The sequence below is a fragment of the Strix uralensis genome, chromosome 8, assembly GCF_047716275.1.
Source record: "Strix uralensis isolate ZFMK-TIS-50842 chromosome 8, bStrUra1, whole genome shotgun sequence".
NCBI classification, from domain to species: domain Eukaryota; kingdom Metazoa; phylum Chordata; class Aves; order Strigiformes; family Strigidae; genus Strix; species Strix uralensis.
In genome coordinates, this window is record NC_133979.1 from 28,898,248 (window position 1) to 28,915,942 (window position 17,695).

The 17,695-nt window shown below is 39.5% G+C and overlaps 1 protein-coding gene across 3 annotated transcripts in view; it reads right to left on the minus strand.

The window, feature by feature from the left end:
• The window catches only part of PRRC2C (proline rich coiled-coil 2C), a 76,555-nt gene that overhangs the window by 58,393 nt on the left and 467 nt on the right, over nt 1-17,695 (minus strand). For 2 of the 3 annotated variants that reach the window (XM_074876874.1, XM_074876873.1), the window contains exon 2: nt 6,693-6,802. The exons of the other annotated variant lie outside the window; for it this stretch is intronic. The gene's annotated coding sequence lies outside the window, so the exon portion shown is untranslated. The remainder of the gene's footprint in view (nt 1-6,692; nt 6,803-17,695) is intronic. 3 annotated transcript variants of the gene reach the window in all.

Consider the following 17,695-nt stretch of genomic DNA (forward strand, 5'->3'; position numbering starts at 1 on the left):
AGTAGTCCAAAGAATAAAGCACTTGGTCATGACAGACATTAACCAATGGTCAAAAGATCAGGGCAATTCTATAGGAATGATAACATTCCCACTCTCGTCTGCCTTCTACCTCAATTTACAAGCCATGATCGACAAGACTAAGAAATGAAGATGGCAAACAACCTTGGGACAGTCCAGCTTCAGTAGGATTTGGGCGAGATGCTGCTCTATTACAATCCATGCAGATTGCTGCAAAGGGGACAGTCTTCAGCTTCAAACAGGGCCACATACCTGGCTAAGAAATATATTCTTGCCTCTCCCAAGAAGAAAGCATCTCTCAGATTTTTTTGCCAAATTACTCAGCATCCAGCTACTTCAACAGCATGTGTTACACCAACAGCCGTTCCTCACATCATCCAAAACCATGAAATACAGGATGGAAGCATGTAACCAGAACACAGACCTCAGACATGGCTGTTAGGCCATCCCTCATCTATCCAAAAAACTACATATTGAAGCTGCAAGGTTTCAGTGGAAGCCACAGCTCACTACTCAATCATCATTACAGCCACAGGGAAGAATAAAACCCAGCCCGATACACAAATTTAGACAAGCTTATCTTTGGAGCTACCAGTCAAGCAGATTTCAAGCAACCATTACTGTTCAGGCTGCCCCAATACTTATTTGCAATTCAACAACATGTCAAGCTTTGCCCATTATTATTATTCATGGCCACGCAACCGCTTTCAGCTACTCTGGAGACCTGAATCCAGGCAGACTAGTTTATCAAGCTGGAGTCTAAACGAGACATTAGGCTCTGCATTAGTCTCTTCTTCTATGAGGAAACTCCATTTATCATAACATCTTCAGTAAAATGTCTGTGAAAGAACCTGTCAGATTCTTTCCCTTCAATTTTCCTGTTACTCTCTGCTCCCAGACTTGTATTTATGATAAAGAGTCCACCACATTCATCCTGGAGCATCAATCACAGGAGGACGTATTGGGCAGATCATTATCAGGAGCGCATGGGTGGCAAACAAGCTTCCAGGTGTGCATATAACCATTTCAAGTAATACACTATAATTACTTGATACTTCGCTATGCTCGCACGCACCTTCAAGTGAGAACACATACACAGTTTTAATTTCCAGCCCAAGACTCATCCCAGCCCCAGATTTTCTAAACAAGTAGCTTCACAATGGTGAATAATCTGAAAGTTGGCAAAAAAAGAAAAAGATGACTCCCATCATTTATTGCCTCCCAATTAATAAATGCAGTGAAGCCCTAACAGATGCAGTCAGAGAAGGCAATCTGAGCATGGTTTAAGACAATGTTGAGTTTTTGTCATGCTTTCCGAAGCCTCTGGTAGAGATCAAACATGGAAAATCTTAATCATAACTCTCTTCTTTACGGAGTAAGACAGAATTCATAATTGAACAAATTTAACTAGAACAATTGTTCTTTCCACAACATTTGATAGCTTAAAGAACAGGAGGTGGTGATCATGTTCCCCAATAATGCTTTTGAAGTCAAATTTACAAAAATTGGTCTGCTCGTTATAGCTGAGCTCTACCAATACCTGTTAAGAGTATTAAAATTCATTCTGTTTGACAAGTTTTTCCAACATTACACCACAAAGAAAAAGAAACAGAGTATTTTGAATTGATTAAAATGGCACATTTCTCAGTAATCTGACTTGCAGAAACAAACACTGCAAACACCGCTCTTTTAAATTAGGCCAGTCAACATATTCATATTTAACCAAGTTTAGACCTGATACTGGTTGCCAAAGAAGATACACTTGCAAAATTAGACTTTAGACCAGGTACTCAAGCCAGGGATGACGAATCCTCCTTCTGAAGAGCCCATCTGGCCCTCTACAAACATACCTGCCAGGTCACACATTAAACAAGCACCCAGTGCCACCTAACAGTTGTAAAGAGGTAATTACATAGTTTCAAGCCATATGAAAGAAAATTTTGAGCTGCATCCAGCTCCAAGACCTTTGCCTTTTCACTCAAACTTTACCTGAATATGCTACAGTCCTATACTGGAGCACTGGAATTGTTCCCTCTGTAGCATCATGTACAAGGTATTTTAACAAAGGACATGTTTGATTCGTGCATACAATACGTTGGCAAGTACTAGACTCACCGAGTGATTCCTAATTTGCCCTTAATATTTGTATCTGTTGTATTATCAGAAAGGTAGCTGTTAGACTGAACCCTATTATTCAAATCCTTAAAAGCAAAATGCTGCTGTCCACTAGGTTTAGACTCACTGTCATAAGAGTAAGAACATGAGACAGCTGTATACCTCTGAACAGCAGCAACATATAAAAGATGTCAGAACTACTTACCAGAATTAAATAACTACCATGATAGTGAACAGGACAGGCAACAGTACAAGCAATAAGGGCAGTTGGCAGGATTCGCTGCACTATTAAGAAATTTAAGCAAGTCAGTGGTTGATTTGGAATGACTACAGTTACTATTATGCATAATTATAGAAGGCACAATGCTTCCAAAATTCTGGAGCAAAGATTACCTTTCAGCCGCTCTGTAATGTTATCAAGTTAACTGACCTTCACTGTGGCCTTAGGATTTTACAGTTAAAATTATTACTCTAATTTCTGTACCAGACCTTTTCCAGATTGCAACTAGTTGGCTTACTTAGACCCTGCAATGAACTACGAGGCATGTCTACAGAAATTAGCACAGTAAGCTGCCACAAATTCTACGTGTCTTGGTCTCTGCTAAGGAATATTTACTTGTACCCTCTTAGATACTTACAGCTGGTAGAAGAGCAAACAGAATGCAGTATATTCTAGACTGATGTAGAATCATATTTTAAAAACAATAATAAAACCCCAGCAAACAGATACCACATACAGAGCACACGGACCTTCTCCATAAAGTCCCTAGCTCACCCGATCATTTTGGAATTCCCCAAGACAACTTGTTTAGAATGTAATGATACTAGCTCCCATGTCTGTAAATTTTGCATAGTGGTCCATTAGGACCAACCGCAGGCTAGGGAAGACCTTACCTCCACTTTGGCAAAAAGTTCTTACATGATTAAGTAAGGAAGAAAGTGTTACATATTTTGAGGTCACTTTTGAGTACAGGAGTGGTAAGAAGTTTAAAACATTAGCAACCTAACTCAGCAATTCTGTCTGGTTTCCTTCCTTCTCTCCCACCATGTCCATTTCAATATTTTGTAGTTTTAGTATACACATGAAAAAAACAGTTTTAACATACATACAAGAACAGAAAAGCATTCCATGTAAGCTACTATAGCTTGCTGTCTCAGTGAACAAGTACAGACAGGCATAGAGAGGGGAAGAGTTCTGTAAAGGTTCAGGTGGAAACTTAGCTTCTTTATCCACAGTTTTTGGTGGGGGCAGATCAACTCTTACTGCTGCCATTGGAAATAACTGTATACTCTATGTTATGGTCTTCCAATTAATGTTTCCGTATATCTTTGAGGCACAGCATACACCATTCCTCACCTTTGGGAGAACACTATTTCCTGTATTTTTCAGACATCCCATACAAGCTGATGTAACCACAGACAACTGCATGACAAACTCTCTATATCTGTGTTTTATACGCTGCATTTTTAAAGCTCTAGACAAAAGAAGTCCTTATTTTTTACACAAGTGTAACATGTCAAGAGACTTCTTCAGCAATATTATAGTTATGTTTTATGCAGTCCTATCTTCCTAAAACCCATCCCTCATGCTTATTTAGCCTACAAGCACACAATCAGTTAGGATAGGTTACCTGTACATTAGCTTCCCCGGATTCTGAAGTGTTAAAAAAATTAAGTGAATACTAGAATGATTCCCACATTCCCTATTCAACACAGCTAGGGTATCTAGTCCCTGCCACCTCCACTCCAAGGCTGTATTTTGGCTAAATTTGGAGAAGGATGAGCTGGAATGACTTAAGGCAAAGCACATCATTCAAGACTCAAATCTGCTGAAGATTTCATACGACCTTCAACTCACAGTGCCTCAAATGCCCATCTGTGAAGTGGGAAACACCATGAAAAGCACTACATGAAGGTTTATTCATAACTGGGACACATTAGCACCTCTTTTAAAACAGAAAACAAGAAACAAATCCAGAAAGACTTTTCATACCCTATTTTAAGCACACTAAAGAAAGCAGTTAAGGGGCAAAAAACATCATATACAAATTTGTCATTTGTACCCAGCCATAACGCCACTTTTCTTAAAATAGCTTTGTTTCTGGCACACTGAAGAATGTGGTTCTGGTAAATTTTGGAATTAAATACAACTGAAAAAATGAAGCTTTTTTGCCACATGCTCGATTGATGTTAGAGGCAGATGTTCCCAAATTCAGTGTTATTAATTTCAAAAGAGAATTCTCCTTCCTTCAACAAGCCTTGTGCTCAAAACCTGATGAATAATGTGGCATTAAAAAATTCAGCTAGAAAGGAAAGGTTCAGCTCTAAGTCTGGCATATTTAGATTCCAGAACTCCACTGAAGTTGCCTCCTAACTGTAAGACCTAAACATAATCTGCAGCTAGATAATAAATTCCGAGAAAACCAAACCTGTGAGATCTTCAGAAAAGAGTAATTTAGACCATTTACAGAAAAACAAAGCAAATTTAGCACAGAGAAACATAGGATACTGGTTTCAATGTACTTGGAACCCAAAAAGCCTTCCTCGTCCTTTATTTGAAGCCCATTATTAAGGAACCCTGTTATTTTAAATGAACACTCAGAAATAATTGTTTAACTAATGAATACACAGTTTTGTGCCGAGAAGGTTGCACACAAACAACAAAGGGCATTACAATTAAACATACTGACTTCACTTCTCTGACATGGATATGGTTATAAACAATACACACTAACAATCTCTTACTGATGACCTTATATTTAAAACTTTCTCGTGCTCAAAGCATCATTCTGGGACTGAGATTTTCAGGCCCAATTTTTATTTAAAAAACCCCATGTTTCAGCCATTTATGCCATTATTAAGAATTCTTAATAGCTTCAGCACTAGTCAGCTTAATATGACGTGAAAACCACCCTCAAAAACCTCAAGTAACACTTAAGTAGCTAAAGGCTCTGCCAAATCAAAGTATCCAATAAAAAAGCTTCCAAGGTCAGGATCTGCCCACCCCCTCCAAGCAATTTGTGTTCATTGTCAAGTAGCTTGTTGCTAAGCAGGCTGAAAATTGCAGTAAAGATGTTGGGGACTTTTGAGCTTCTAAATTCATGTACCTCAGACACGGCTCTACAACCTACAAGAATGGAAGGTCTCCAGATCTTCAAAGAGTTCTGGGTAGATCTCACTACAACTCATTCTTGAACAAGATCTATATTAAGTTTTATTTCCTTAAAAGCCAGGCTAATACACATTTCCATCCCCATTTTAATACCCCATCTCTAGATTTTGGGCTCACTGGTTTTCAGCAGAGCTTGAAAGAGGGTACACAATGCAAAGATTGCATTGATTCTATAAATTCTGCAAAGGTGGCTGAGTAGGAAAAGAAAAACCTTTTAATCGCCATCTCTTCTGCACCCATCACCTCAGAGGAAAACTGCAGCACAGGCCAATCCCTGAGGCACCAGACAGTCTATAGAGGAGTATTGTTAATGGCCACCAAATGGAAAATCAAAATGAGTTTTGCTCCTTAGAACCAAAGCACTCTGTTATGAGACAAAGCTGTAGCAAAGCAGGCTTTGCTAGTTCTGCATTCTTCAAATTACTCCCCTTTAAAGCCTAAGAAAGTCTTTCCAAAACACTACCAAAACTAGGTATGTCAGGTGGAAAACAGATCATGACAGAAGAAAGCCATTTTAGGACACAATCCCACAGATGCATCTTTTAAAAATGCAGTCTGTGGATGCCAGAAATGAGCATCCACAAATACGTCTGCATCAGTTCTAAGAGACACCTAACGACAGTCTAAATAGAGCTACTAAGCTAAGCAATGAAAAACAACCAAAATTAGCCACCCACAAAAAGTCTACACAGAAAGTAACTTTACCACAAAGCATATGTTAGCTTAAACTAGCAATCTATAGAGCAAGTAAATCTCTTGCTGTCTTAGAAAGACTGGAAGGCAGCTTTTGACTTGTCTTCTGTGAGAAATACTAGTCACCTAGAACGTGACCTTCCAACAGGACAACCAGCAAACAACCACATCTCAGGGAACTTTTATTAGGAGTCTCTCAAGTCTAACATGGCACTAATAGCAGTCACTGACCTTTTTAAATAAACATTTAGGACACATCCTGCAGCACAAAAATATTAGCACAAACTGAAATAATCTGTCAAATCTATTCATTTTTTTCCAGTGCATTCTTGAGAACAAAAGGAAAAATTAGTTAAGAGCAGCTGCTTGGAGTAAAAACACAGACAAAAGGACAGCAACCACGCAAACCTCAATTTTGTCTCTATCCACAGATTTGAATACATATTTAACTATATGTGCATGAATATTTAACACGCACAGAAATCATATTCCTGTGGAACAGCCCTGTCAAAAGAAGCTTGATCCATAGGATCAGTTGTGATCAGCCTGTCTTTTTAAATGTGCCCATATAACAAGGGATCAAAAAGCCACAGACAGGATAAAACTCGCACTGGCAATAAAACTGTCAAAAATGCACTCGATATTTTCATGTACCACACAACTTGCTTCTTTTAGCTAAGATAATTTCTGATACCTGTACTGTTTATGAAATCTTCTCCTTCTGAAGTGAGCTCAGGTAACAAGAGAGGTTATGGTCCCCTCCCCTCACAGGCAGAATGATGCCAGTACAGTTAGTTAAGAACTCTGGGAAAAGAAAGGACAGTTTCAATTTAATTTAGTTTGAGGATTATTTTTTTTGCATGTTTACATTCAGAGTATCAAATAAAGCTGTTCAATATTTTGACAAATACTATCTAAATATTATTTAAGGCAATACTGTTACCCAGAGGGTTCAATGCTTTTAATGTTTATATATGTCACTTTCTCCCATGTTTTACACCAGTGGCCCAAATTTGGTCTCCCACTTTCTAGTGGGTAAGAGAAGCTGCTCATCAACAGAGCTCTTATACATACTTTTGCCTACATGACACAAGGAAGAAAGGTGTCATGGTTTAATCCCAGCTGGCAACTAAGCACCATAGAGCCACTTGCTCACTCCCCTCCAGTGGGATTGGGGAGGGAATCAGAAGAGTAAAAGTGAGAAAACTCATGAGTTGAGATGAAGACAGTTTAATAGGTAAAGCAAAAGCCACTCATGCAAGCAAAGCAAAACAAGGAATTCATTCACTACTTCCCATCAGCAAGCAGGTGCTCAGCCATCTCCACACATAATGGTTACTTGGGAAGACAAACACCATCACTCTGAACATGTCCCCCCCTTCCTCCTCCTTCCCCCAGCTGTATACGCTGAACGTGAAGCCGTATGGTGTGGGATATCCCTGGGGTCAGTTGGGGTCAGCTGTCCCAGCTCTGTGCCCTCCCGACTTCTTGTGCACCCCCAGCCTGCTCGCTGGTGGGGTGGTGAGAGGCAGAAGAGGCCTTGACTCTGTGTAAGCACTGCTCAGCAATAACAAAAACATCCCTGTGTTATCAACACTGTTTCCAGCACAAATCCAACACACAGCCTCATACTAGCTACTACGAAGAAAATTAACTCTACCCCAGCTAAAACCAACACAGAAGGAGATACTGTAAAAAGGCGCTCAAACATAAATACAGCTATTCTTATGAACAAAATCTGCAATTAGCAAGCACCTCCCTAAAAATTTTATTCAGTTCTCAACTATTGTAGCTGCAGAAGATGTACTACCTCTGCTTTAGCTTTATAACTACACTTTTAAGTATTATTCTGGCTGTAGATTCTTCCACATTCGAGATATAAACCCAGTTTTATCACGAGAGGCAAATCTAAAGTGTACAAAGTGCGATCGATGAAACATTTAAAATAAAAGCTGTAAGACTGGCTACAGAAGGCACATTACAAATTATCAAAGAACAAAAAGCCATATTTGAGATGTACAGAGATAACAGGATTTAAAGGTTGATAGGTACTAAAAGATGACCAATGACTACACAACTTTTTTTTTTAAACACTGTCATCTTTGTCAAGAGATGGCCATGTACTGAAGTAAAGCAAATTCTCCTGAAACTATAAGTAAGGTTCTCTCCAAAGCCCTGCACAGAATTCTTTGGCTGTGATAAGGATTTAAAGACCTGCATTGGATGTTATTACATCAAGCAGAATGAAGATAGTAAAGAAGTGGCTCAAATGGAAAAAAAAAAAAAAAAATCTCTTTTCCGATGAAAAAAGCTGGAAGGACAAAGCACTGGCACCACCTCTCTCACTGGAAGAGGCCAATGAATTGAAATTAAATTTCAGTTCAAATTTTAGACTAAAGCCACAATGCTTCCAATCTATTTAGGCGTCTATCTCCTGCTACAGTCAATGGGAATTAAGTTCCTAGAGGGTATGATTTGAGCTCAAGTTCCCACCCTGTGACTCAAATTAGCAGAGTGGCTAGTAACCCTCTATGGGTAGTTTCACTGTTGCCATTCAGAAACTCACCATGAGCCAGCAACATATTTAACTTTTACTTTGCAGCTACTAAGATGCAAACAGACTCATTGGGGCTTCCCAGTCAACAAACAAAATTTGTAAGGAAGCAGCACATCACCACAGAAGAGAGACCTAAGGAAGCAACAGCTGCTCCCAAGCAACAGGCAGTGAGCAAGGTCTGGAGTGCAGACACCCGCTAACCAGCAGCAGCTGAACAGGTGACTTAAGGGGAGTTCAGAACCAACTGACAACCAACCCCTGCCCTTCTTCCCCACAGGGAACATTTCCTCAGACTACTGCTCCTACACCTAGGTTTTCACTCTTTCTAGTCAGTTTTTTAGTAAATTTACATACTCTGAAAAGGAAGGACAATAGCTTTGTATTTTAAAGATAAGTTTACAATTAAAATAGAAAACCATTTTTAAAAGTATCAAACAAGGTCAAATTAAGAAACTCCCTTCAACGTATTTTGGATCTTCAACCTAAAAACAGATGACAAAGCTCCAAAGCTCCCCTCTCTTGCTTGTCACATTAAACACTATTTCCAGAAGTTCAGAAGAAAACAGTAGTAGAATGTAATTCTTTGAATTACCACAAATTAGATAATGAAAAAGGGTAAAAGTATCACCAGAGAGTTTTAACCAAAAAAAAGTCTCTACTACTCTCCTCTGAAAACCTAAAGTAGTTAAGTAAAGAGTAACTATACAGCTTATACTAAATGAAATACACCAGCTCCCTAAAAATCATTCTGCTTAGAATATTTACATTACAATTCTGAACTAAAAAAATCCAGTATCTGCTCTGTCCAGCAGCAGGACGCTCAGGCACACAAGACTCCTACAGAAATCCTCTCCCATACTTACTCTAGCATTCAGGTACCTTCAAGAAGTGAAATATGCAATGTCCAGACTCAGTCTTAAGTCTCTAACCTTCTGTGTAGCCAAGAAAAATATGACTGGCTTAAAAGATCTACACAGAAGTGATTTTAATTTGGCTTCCGAGTTTAGAAAATTTACTTTGGCCGTTTTTTTCAAACTTCTTTGCAACATGAGGCATAGCTCTTTAGGCTAATATACCAATGGAATTTGCATGCAACCAAGTAATAAAGAGAATAGACTTCAAGGTTGAAGTTGTACACCATAGTTGCATGTGTCACAGGCACCATAAAATTGTGTGAATCAGAAACCCTGTATGTGCCACAAGACCAAATGCACTTTGGGTTCAGCATTCACCTCTACTGAAATGGACCAGAACGATCTTGGTATAAACACACCAACCTCAACACTGATCCAGCATATCTTGCTTCTGTCCTTACAGTCATGGTTTTGGAAGGTTGCGTTTGTCCCAGATAGCTTCCCACTGATGACTGAAGTAAACATGGACTCATGCTTAAAGAAATAGTTCTCTGTCTGCTGGCAAACTCAAATAGTAATGACCAACAGGCTAGTGGAATGAGCAATTCCCAGTTTAGGCTGAGGCACAACAAAGCAGCAATGCAAACAAATCTTGTTTCTCACTGATACATCAATGAAAAACTTCCAGAGCCTGAAAAGACTACAGTCTATAATATATGAGAACACTGTTACTAGACTAAAATTTCACCAGTGAGGTATAGTAACAACGTAAAATATACTACAGCCTTCACTGGTATTACAAGCATCTAGCTCATTTACTCACTTGTTCTACATAAACCAGAGTAGTAGAAAGAAACTTAATACCACCACCACAGCTCAAGTAAAAATGACAAAGATGAATAACTACTACTAACTGTACTGTATTAGAAGCATTTCTTCAAGTACCAGCCCATTTAAAAGTACATTTAAAAGAGCTTCTTTGCCAGAAAGGATTTTTCAAGATATTCCCCTAAAGAGATTGACAGTGCGTGCCACACGTAAGTCAGAACTAGCACACCATAAAGCTAATGCACTAACACAACACAGCTATTCTTGCCATGTTCTGATAATCCTCAAACATAAATTAGAATGATTTAGATGTTTTGCAAGATTGCTGAATACATTTCAACTAAAAATGTATTCTTTTCTTAAAATCTAAGATCCAAAACTTCTCTGCAGCTCACTTTTAAGGCAGGCTATTTTGTTTCTTCTTAGCCTGACAATTTCTTTACAAGTCTTTATTTCTTTGTCACTAAGCATTAGAGCAAATTTTTTGCAAGACAGATTTTTGATTTTCCAGTTTCATGCAGTTGATTAAGAAACTTTTTAAAATTGTAAATTTTTAATTGTGGCAGGAGTTTTGAAGTGCTGGAAGGAAGCCAGGACAAGAAAAAAAAAAAAGAACCGTTTCTATACAATTAAAAAGAGCATCATAATGAGATGCATTCTCATTACTTCTGGGAACAGAACAATGTAAGTGCTTTCACCCAATTAGCTTTTCAACTTGCAGATGCCAAATGACATTTTTATTTTCAAGATTTGCAAAACCATTTATTAAAGAAATTCCCATTATTTAGAAGGATGAGAAAACTTCAAAGCTCTCAAAACTGAATCTCTGCCTAATTTGAGAAAAAGATAAGGGAATAAATTAAGGCATGTTCTTGCAGAAACAAGCCACGTATCTGCTACTGAAGTACAGTATTCAAATGGTTGGTATGCAGCTTTTCTCTGAATACAGAAAACTAATGCGACCTGTCTTACCTATCAGAATTCTTTTTTAACTGAAAAAGTTACAACTAATTTAGGTCAGTTTATCCTGACCACAACTGCTCTCTGTAAAGACATCTGTTAATGTTTAAGATCACAAACAGTCCCTTAAAAAATAAAAACACAAAAGCACTTAGCATGCTGTCACAAGTACTGCTTTGTTTCTTGCTCAACTGCATCACACCATCCAGCAGAAGCCTGGAAAGGCAAAAATACGAGCATAGCCATTGTCCCTGTGCACACAAAGCGACATAGGGAGTCTCCTCTCCAGTGGCATCCTGAGTAGCAGTTGCTCTGTCAGGCTGAGAACAGGGGAGCAAAAGGGAAGTCCACAGTGGGGCTGCAAAAGAAGCAGAATTACACAACTGATGACATACAGATGTTCCCACGTCCGTTCAAATGGGAGTGCTGAAAATATTCAAACGGTCGGCACATCTCTGCACTTGCTACATTCAGATTTAATTGCACAGAAAGAATACTCAGAGCTGGTGATAATGGTGGGTTTGAGAATCCATTTGCAAGAATAAAGGAAGCAGAACTGCTTGCACCCTACAGCAAAAAAGGTATGAGCAGTAAGTTTCCACACATTACTGGATTTTCTCTTATTTCTAACCACACAGAATAACAGTGAGCTGCGGTTCCCTTCCGGCTGCACTTCGGCAGATCTGACTCCAGCTGCAGGCTGAACAGCGCTCAGGATCTGTTCCTCTGCAGGCGGCTGTCTGGGATAAGTTACCAAAAACAACAGCTGAGCTGAACAAGAGTTGACTCCTTAAGTCAGTCACAGTGTTTAGTGCCAAACACCTCCTTTTAGGAAGCTGATGAAATATAATCAATAGGTATATGGAAGTGGACCAGGTTCCCCACAGATGAGCAGAAGTTGCAGCCATTTAGAATTACCCATCTCTCTGCTGTTTTACTTTTCCCTTTTGTTACTGCAAAAGCCCTTGCACTTTATTACAAATTCTGAAACAATGTCATTTAAACTGGTGGCATATTTCCAACCCTCCCCACCCACCCCACCTTGAATTGGACAGTGGAAGAGGGCAGGATAGATTAAGAGACAAATGTAAAGCCATTCCTTGCTGTGAATAACTCAAAGAATCTTTTCCAAGTCTTCCATTTCCTGCTCCTTTACCACAATTCCCAAGCCTCACTGTAATAATTAACATTTCTTGACAGAAGTGACACTTAGTTTCAGTGTTCTTCCCAAGGAACCACAACTCATTTTGACCAGTGGATCTCCACATCATACCTTTCTGCATCTTTAAAGTATCCCTGATCTCAGCTGCAAGTAAGTGTTTATATAAAACTTGTTTTTCCAAAGCCCCTATTCATAGATCAGTCCTTAAGTAACATAGATTAGTTACATCTAAGGTTTTGATTTCAGAAATCAGATGTTGCTTTGAAATAATGTTCAGGCAAGCTCTTCTGCTCATGAGCTCTTTCAGAATATTTTGGAAGTGCACAAGAACCACTCTAGGGCTACAACCTTAAGGATTTTCATTCCTCTTTAGAACAGATGGGCCGGAACTAATTCCCTTTTCTCTAGCTATTTTTTCCAAACTTTTTTCTCTTCACCCTCTCAAGATACTTTTGATATTGAAGGGTCCAACGTGAAGATAGAACTACACTCATCAACATTAGGAATCTACAGAATAAACAATTTTATACAGAGTATAACCTTAGCACAATGAAAAAAACCCATTCAAAACAGTTACTCTAATCAGTTACATAATGACTTAAACTATTTGTCACCACCTTCAAAACTTCCCACCTTGCTAAATACCCAAATTGCGGTGCCTGTAACTCCTACCATATTCCCAAACCTGATTCTTGTACATCAAAAGTAATAATTTCTCCTCTGTATTAAGAGATGTTACAGCATATTTGTTTTTAAAGCTTTTAAGATACTTCCACCGTGACAGCGAGAGCCAGGGTTCCCAAATGTACCAGCTTATAATAGACCATTGACAACATCAATAAAAAAACTTCAGTCCTGTGCATACAAAGGTGGTAGAATTTGCTCCTTGGTCTGGTCCAGCCTGGACAGAGCTCATCGCTGCTCAGTCTCTTCTACCTGCTGCCTGTTATCCTCCAGATCTCTTGCTGCATGTTTTTCCCTGTGACTCACTAGTTTCTTGGAACAGAGACCATCTTCTTCACTGAAAGAATGCTCAGCATGTAAGAGATGCAGCTGCAAAAATCACACTGACAACAGCTCTGGACAACACTGGTTAATTACACTACGGGTCAACGTTAGCCCTCTGCTTTAGACTGGATTCAATCATGTCTTGTTAAAAAAAAAAAAGAAAAAAATGAAGAGCTAAATTAGAAAAGCCTTATCAGCACACCCAGCTTCATGTATTTGCCTTTCATTATAGGACCCATTTTCCATGGAAGTTAACTTCATCTGTAGCCATTTGGCAGATGCAAGTTTAACATCTTCAGTTGCTCTTGGTTCTCTGTTTATTCTGCTTAGAAAAAAAAAAAATCCTATGTGTCCTTTGATATTCTGCTTCCAAGATGCAGTAGGTAAATAATTAAGGCTCAATATATTATCAAAATACTTATCTATTAACGTTTTTTATCCAAAGCTAAGTGCATACTACAAAGCTCTGTCCATGCTGATAGCTTGATCTGTGGCATGAAAAACATCTCCTAACCAAGGAAATTAACCAAGTAGGTATGTCACAAGCCAAAGGTGAGTTCTTCTTACTAGAACACATCTTTCCTACAGACTATTTACACACAGTGGCCAGAGAAAATGTTATCGTTCCTCCTCACTGGAACATTTCAGCTGTGCACCTATATATACATCTAGATACACTTGTACAGAAAGCATGGACTGTCCTAAACACTATTATAAAACAAGCCCTGCAAATACAGTCATTTATTTTTTACAAAATGAAAGCATCTATGCATTGTTCTAGACAGTGAGGTCCTTCAGTGGAATATATAGTTACTTTGAAATAGAAGAAATATATTAAGCCCTAAGGCATATCAAGTGTTAAATTGGGAGAAAATCATTGGCTTCTCAAATAAAATTAAGATGTTCCTGCACTTCCACCTTAGTTGAAGATTCAAATCAGTTAAATGTTTCTTTTGCCAAGAATAACTTAAACTATTACTCCTGCAAATACAACTTAAGTCTACAGTCATAATTTTAAAGTTAAAATTTACAAACCCTAAAATCTAGGAATATTAAGGCCACGTGGTTACAAAATATTAATTTTAAAACAAGCTATAGCTGTTCATATGATTTAATGAGGATGGCCTGAAAAGGTTTGCTTTTCTAAGCAGAAAAACTTTGATTTGCTAGCTTAAGCAAGCAGCATGGCAAGAAAATGGGCAACCTGGCCATTGCTGGTCTTACTATGAAAAACCATTTGGTACCTCTAAGCATGATAAACTACATCTTATATTCCAACTAAGAATTGAGTAAAGCTGCCATTTCACTGAGGAACCCGCTGTACATCGATTTAAAGAGATATTTAATAGACCCCTCTTCTCTCAGTCACCCAGCAGCAGGTGATGCCACAGGTCTTCAGGCACTGCATGTGCATTTGATGCACCTGAATATAAAGTGTAGCAATTCCTACCTCTGATGCTGTAAGCCCCTGAAAGTGTAGCTCCCGTTATTTTCAAATATCTATCAGTTCCAATTTATCACCCTTGTACTTTGCATAGAAGATACATAATGTTGATTTTGCACTATAATTTTACTGTTAGTCAAGAAAGTGTCAGATACTTAAAAACATGAACAATGTGAACAATACACAGCTTCTCCCTTTAATACGTGTTTGCAATCTGTAACAGACTAGTTCGTTAGCATTTAGTTAGAATGTTATGTAATGGTTGAAGTATTTCTAATAAAAACAGTCTATTTCTGTTAGCCTGTTCTTCATAGACATAAAAGCTGTCTTCATCTGATTTTTATTACGACTTTATCTTCCTCTGCTCTTTATGCATTTTTTAAGACTTCTGTGCACTCCGTTTTCATTTCACCAACACAGTATTATTTCCTCCCACCTCCTCACACAAATCTCAGCTTTTATTTTCACACCTGCTTTCACCCATGATAAGTTTCTACGGGGTTTCGTGAAACCCAGACCCAGAAAAAAACGAGGGCATGAAACTGAGCGAAGAAAATATTTCCTACAGAAGATGAACAACTGGTTCTACCAGTAAAACACCACTGGCAGTCCCGTCATTACAAGCTTAACATCCATCCCCAACTAGTGGAAAGGTGGTGCATTTTCAGGGCAGAGGTTTTTTTCCCCCCCTCAAACCCTCCATTACTGTACAGGGCCTCTAAAGACGTCCCACTCTTTCTTCAATGGAAGGAAGAGGAATGTTTTTTCTTCGCTCACATCTCCAATACACTATACAAGGGTTTATTCCTCTCCAAGAGGACGCTATGCAAGGGTTTAATCCTTCTGCAAGAGCTACCTTTTTCTTTTTATCTCCACATCTAAGCCTCTTATCCACACCACCCTTATATGGTATATTTAGACTAAATTTTCCACCCTCTCTCCACTTCCACATCACTCCCATTAGTTAGCCTGGAAAATATTCTGGAACAAAGGGCTTGCACTTTCAGTGGCTTCGGACACCCGGTTGAAGTCAACCCCATACAACATACCCACGGCTCTGACTTACATTTTTTCTCTTAACTGACATATAGCATTCACTTGGACAGAACAAAACCTACACAACAGCTCCCTTCTGAACTGCATCATCTTTTCCTTGCTTGCTCTGCCCTGTTTCACTTTCCCTAGCAGACTTCAGGATGGGGGAGAAACAGGAGAAGATGCATACCATAAATCTGTATGATCGAACAAGGACTAAAGCAACCCAAACTAAAACTGATGTAACTGTTTTGCTCTACAAAAGTCTAGGGTTCCTGTTATGAGGCCTAAATGAGTAAAGAAGTTATAAATTGCCACTAAACCGCACAGAGACAGAACATTTACATTAGCAAGACTCACAGAAGTGACTGTGTATTGATTTATACATATCTTACAAGCTCTTACTTACAAAGTAATAAACTTTATGCAGGAAACATATATACACTAAGGCAGAATACTAGGTGAGAGTAGAGTCCTAGTCTCCACACACAAGCACTGGCCTATGAGAGAACTAAATTCTCACTTCACTTTAAACAGCCACCTCTTAAGCCGCATCTCCACCAAAGTGGTCATACTCCTCATGCACTGAGCACAACATTCTGAGGACAAATTGCCTTTCACTGAACATTCACCAAGTTAAAAGAACTCCCAAAACTTTGAGGTTCCTTAGTCCCAAGGAGACTGTGGCAGAGTAACATTAAGACACCCCAAAATTAATGTTGAAGAAAAATTATCTAGACTACGTAATTCAAAGAAAATTGACAGCCATTTAGCTCCTGGCAGTCAGTATTAAACGGTAATCCTTTTGTTTCTCACTGATGGACAAATGAGATCATGTCCTGTTTCCTCCCCCCTTCAAAAGCAGTTTCTTGTCTGAGCAGAGCTCTTAAGACAACGAGTAGGCCTGATACCTCACTGCAAAAGAAACAAAGTTATTAAAAATTAGAGTCCTGTCCCTTCTGTTGGAAATAATGCTAATTTCTACTAACATACCCATCTGACCCCAGTAATCAAACAGCAACAAGGAAAAACGGTCCTGCCTCAATGATACAGAGTTCAAGGCCTTTCACAAAGGAGAAGCTTAAAAAATGCATATGCAAGACACAAAAGGGAAAGAAACAGAACAAACAAAATGTTCCATTCAACGCCCAGCACCACGTTCTCATGCATGCTCCCCTTCCCCATAAGGAGGGCCTGAACCAGAAACTACCCAGGCCATCTTTACCCCAAGATTTTCAACCTCTGCATCCCTCTATGCTGGCTCCCATTATGCCTGCTGCATTCTGCCCACTGCAGACTAGCTGCCTGAATTTTAGCCGTGTCATCTAACCATGCTCTCACCATCCTTTAAGGCTATCCGTAGGAACACCCCTGATTCTGCTCACCCCACTCCTACAAATCTTGTCCCTAGGAGCAGAACAATACCTTCCTGAACCGTACTTCACTCAGTTCTGCATCAAACAACCCAGGAATAGCCTTCTACTATACAATTCAAGAACTGTGCACGAGTATTTCAGAGTTAGAAAACGAAAGCGGCGTGCCCTGTATGTACCTTCGGCATCCCGTAAGAAAAGGGTCCCCTCCCCCCCGCGTTTCTGGAGGAAGAATCACAGCCACAAAGTGAGAGCAAACGCACGAAGGGGACTGCACGTTTCTCGAGTAATCTCCCGAGAAAGAGGAGAGACCTGGAGCCGTTAAAAAAAGAAAGGGGGGGGGGGGGGGGGGGGGGCGGGGGGAGGGGAACGGGGGACAGGAGGGAGGGCGGGAGAAGAAAGCAGCACACCCGCAAGAGCAGCCCTCACCACCCCCACCGCAGCAGCCCCCTCCCGCCTGCCCCGGGCGAGGCCCG